Here is a 5,002-nt window from a genome sequence, read left to right as displayed (position 1 = left end):
ATGAGTTAATGGTATGGTTAGTAAACACACAGTACTTGGTTATATTTTTTTATAATGTTAGTAAGAATTTGAAAGTATTTTCCATTTTATACACATACACTTGTGTGTGTATGTGTATGTGTGAATTATGGTTAGTAAGTTCAATGAAGAGAAAAACTCAATACAAAGGATATCATATGGGCATATTCCACTAATTCCTACTATAGTTGTCAAAAGCTGGCCAATAATTTTGTGCAGGAAAGGTCATATCAGATGTGATATTTTAGAGACTTCCACACCCTAATAGGGAAAGAAGGATCACTAAATTTTACACAAAACATGAAATTGAGGACCCACCAAAGCAAATGGAGGACAGAAACATCTCGCACAGGATGGCAAAAGACATCTCAGTTGAAGATGGATACTTGCACATTATATATATACACACACACACGCACATATAAAAATGTATATATACATACACACATACAAGGTAATTCAAAATAAATGGTACAAAAAAAAAATATACCTGTCAGTGCTGCAATGAATAAATAGCTAAAATATGTATGTAACCTGACAGGTTAACTCTCCCAGTTGGCAAAGGGCACCCACGCTGGACATCTGTGACTGTCGGTAGAAAGTTGAAGAGTTAACCTTTCATGTTACATCTGTGTCTTTGCAATATATTCCTTACTATACACTCACAGATACATTTTCATTTTGTACCGTTCATTTTGAATTACCCTGTGTGTATGTGTGTATGTACATGCATGTGTGTATGTACATGCACACACACACACTTAACTATCCCATAGTTTTCAAGTCTAGAAATACACTAATTTACGACCCCAAAATCCATGCTGAGAGCTATAATTAATTACCTACAGACAGCTCCAACAAGTAAGTTGGATTCAATTTCATACACTCACATGCACACAAAATTATAGGGCCTTATAGAATTCATCTGTGACAGGCTCCCCTCAAGGATCAACTAAATACAAACACCACCACCATCACCACCGTCAAAGCTGTTGATACTGAAGTTTAAACAAAGAATAAATTGCAAATAAAAACAAAAACAAACAACAAAATACCAACCTTCCTGCTGGTCTAAAAGTTATTCCAATCCATTAATATATGAACAAATACATGGAAACAACACCACCACAGTTGATAGTTTACAAGATACACCTTTTCTTACCCCCCAAAAGAATGTCTATTAAAAAAAAAAAAAAAAAAAACCCTCTTGGTCCTAAACATGAAGTTGGGCCTATTGATATAATGCACTAAAAACCTTTTTTTTTTTTTTTTTTTACCTGATAATCAGGATGCATCTAACGTACCTGTGTGTCTTTTACACCATCAAACAGGTAGTTACTATTTTTTTTTTTTTGGACATTATCCACAATAACCATATTTGTTTCTAATACAGGCACAAAGCCGAAATTTGAAGCGGGAGGAGTAATTGATTACATTGACCCCACCCCCATTCCACTGAGGGATAAAATGTAAAATTAACCATGGCAGGGTTTAGACTCATAAAGAGCCACAAACAAATGTTGCAAAACATTTTTTTTTCCCCAACCCTAAATTCTTTAAAAGTTTTGCCACAAACCACCACTTTGAAATAATTGCTTCTGATTTAGGTAAAGAGGCCAACAGTTTTGAGGGGAGGGGGTTAGTTGATAACATCAACCCCAGTACTCGACTGGTATCTTATGATTTAGCACCTTGTAAGGGTGAAAAAAAAAAAAGAGCTGACCTCAGTCAGGTTTGAATGCAGACCATAAGATCCACAACAAATGCCTTTGGGGCATTTTGTCCAATGTTTTAACGATTCACTCAATTCACCATAAATAATAATAATAATAATAAAAATAATAATGATGATGATGGTTTGAAATTTTGGCACATGGCCAGCAATTTCAGGGGATGGGGTCAGTCAATTACATCAACCCTGAAAGGGATGAAAGGCAAAGTTGACCTCGGCAGAATTTGAACTCAGAATGTAAAAACAGATGAGATGCTGCTAAGCGTTTTTACCCAACATGCTAACGATTCTGCCAATTTGCTGCCTTGATAATTATTTTTCAAATTTTGGCACAAAGCCAGTAATTTTATGGCGAAGGGGAACAGTCGGTTACATCAATTCCAGTGCTTGACTGGTCCTTCAATTTATCAACCTTGAAAGGATGAAAGGCAAAATTGATTCCAGCAGAATTTGAACTCAGAATCTAATGAGTTGGAAGAAATGATGCAAAGCACTTTGGCCAGCATTGCTAATGATTCTACCAACTCATCTAATAATAATCCTTTCTACTATAGGCACAAGGCCAGCAATTTCGGGGGCGGGGTGAGTCATACATTGAACCCCAGTGCTCAGCTGTTACTTAATTTTTATCAGTCCCACAAGGATGAAAGGCAAAGTCGACCTCAGTGGAATTTGAACTCAGAACGTGAAGACAGACGTGCATTATCAAACTGTTTGGATTTCATTTCTTGGGCATGGCCCATGGTGAGATTTTGGTGTGGAAGAAATGATGAATTCACTTCCTGATGAAGGATGTTATAACGTCTGACATAAATGAAAATGAAGATACAGGGAACGGTTACAGAGTGCGACAGGGTCGGGATGGGGAACAGATTTGGCGCTTATTTCTATGGCACTGAGTGGAAGAAGAGTAAACCTGATCCTGGATAGCACACCATTTCCTAGGGCTTACGCTACCCTCTGATCTACTGCCTGTACACGACATCTCATGTATGCACAATAACATAATAAAATTATTCTGTTGTAGTTTGAACTCAAAACCCCTAGCTACGAGGCTGGCTGGCTGTCTCACGCCACACTATAACCTCTCAGTCACTTCTACAATTCACTGCTACCCTTCCTTAATTACTCTGCTGCCTTTAAGTAAAAGTAACAAATCACCCATCACTGTCACGAGGATTTAACAAGGAGGTCACTACATGGTTGCTTGCTAGAAATAACAACTAAAACCCTAAAAATCTCAACTGCCTTAAAAAAAAAAAAAAGGGGTGGAGGAATCTTGGATAATGTAGCCTTAGTTACACTATACCTTATAAACAATGGCAATGATCAAGGTTTAAATATCTCTGATCATTGCAGGTCGGCTCAATCAAGGTTGAGCTGGGGGTTAAACTAACAAGGACCTGGATCAGTATACTTGTGTATGTTTTTTTGTTAAATGGTTTCAGTCAGTAGAGACTGGTCATGCTGGAGTACTATTTTTCAGGGGCTTTAAGTCATACTGATTCCAGGATTTTTGTCAGAGACTCATTTCATCAATCTCATACGATATGGAACTTTTAAGAAGACCAATCAGATCAGCTAAAAAACACACCTTGGGGCATTTCTGTTCAAACGTACCAATTTTGTTCTCCCCCCACCACTCATAAAAAACACACATCTAGACGCAACTTATTTTATATACACCGAAGACATACGTACAGTGAACCCAGAGGTACCACATTGTTGCAATCCAAATTCCTCAACCACACAGCTATGTCTACGCAAGCTGTCACACAACAACTTCTACTCCTACTCTTTCTCCGTTTCAACAATGTTCCTCTGATTAGAAACTGTTTTTTTCTTTCTTTCTCTTTTCTTTTTTTAAAATTTTTTTTAGAGTAGAGACAAGAACTTTTCAGACTTTATGGGAAATAAGGTTTGGGAAGAGAGGTCAGATATCTGAAGTTGTGACCTTTTAAGCTTTTCCCCAACAAGCGTCAACGACATTTGTACAAAATAGTTGAGCCTGGGGATTGAAACCAGGGTCACAGAATTGATTTGCTTAGAATTATACCACAATGCCTGCTTTGATGATATTTTTTATTAGGCTCAAGGCCATTGTTATTATTATTGTTGTTGTTGTTGTTGTAATTTGTAGAGGATAGGTATGGTTGGTTGAATCAACTCAAAAATATGGTCACATGTTTTTTTGTTTTTTTATTAACCTCAGAGGCATGAAAAGCAACATTCCATTGCGGGTAGGATTTGAACTCGGGACTAAAAGGTCCAAATCCTAATGCCACACAGCATTAAGTTTAGCTCACTACCATCTTGGCTATCACTGATGTTGCCTGAATAATAAGGATCATTCTTCGACAAGATAGAAAGCTGATTATACTGAACTCAGTACTTCACAAGTACTCTATATTATCAACCTCCACAAGGTTTGAAAAGCTAAGCTGAGCTTGGCAGGTTTTGGACTCAGAGCGCATAAAAGATCGTAACACAAGGTACCTTTGTCCAACACTCCAATAATCTGGTCAATCCACTGTTGTTGTTCTCCTTCTTACAGTAATAATAATAATCCTTTCTACTCAAGGCACAAGGCCTGAAGTTTTGGGACGGGGCACTAGTCAACTACATCGACCCCAATATGCAACTGGTACTTATTTTATTGACCCCCCAAAAGAATAAAAGGAAGAGTCAACCATGGCGGAATTTGAACTCAGAACGTAGCGACAGATGAAATACTGCCAAGCATTTTGCCTGGCATGCTAACAATTCTGCTAGCTCACCACTTTATCCTTTCTATTATAGGCACAAGGCCAGAAATTTTTGGGGGAAGGGGAGCTAGCCCATTACATCAACCCCAGTGCTTGACTGGTAATTTACTTTATCAACCCCGAAAGGGGTGAAAGGTAAATTTTTACCTTAGTGGAATTTGAACACAGAACACAAAACTGGAAAAAAATGCCACCAAGCACTTTATCCAACACCCTAACAATTCTGCCAGCTCGCTGCAATAATAGTAATAATAATTTTTGCATAAGTATGTCAAAACCTTAGTGTTACAGAAAAGAGGTGGAGAAAAGACCCATTTCATTCTGTCTTTTCTCTAATGGTATGGCAACAGATCAATGAGGGCCTGAACCAAACCTGATGCAACAGGAGGAAGTTTGCAGTCAGCGGATTTCCGATGGGGAAGCAGTTTTGAGACAACCCAACAGCCAACGTGAAGAAGAAGAAAGGGTCTGGCCTGTAAGCGATGTT

The sequence above is a fragment of the Octopus sinensis genome, linkage group LG19, assembly GCF_006345805.1.
Source record: "Octopus sinensis linkage group LG19, ASM634580v1, whole genome shotgun sequence".
Taxonomy (NCBI): domain Eukaryota; kingdom Metazoa; phylum Mollusca; class Cephalopoda; order Octopoda; family Octopodidae; genus Octopus; species Octopus sinensis.
This window is presented reverse-complemented; position numbering follows the sequence as displayed.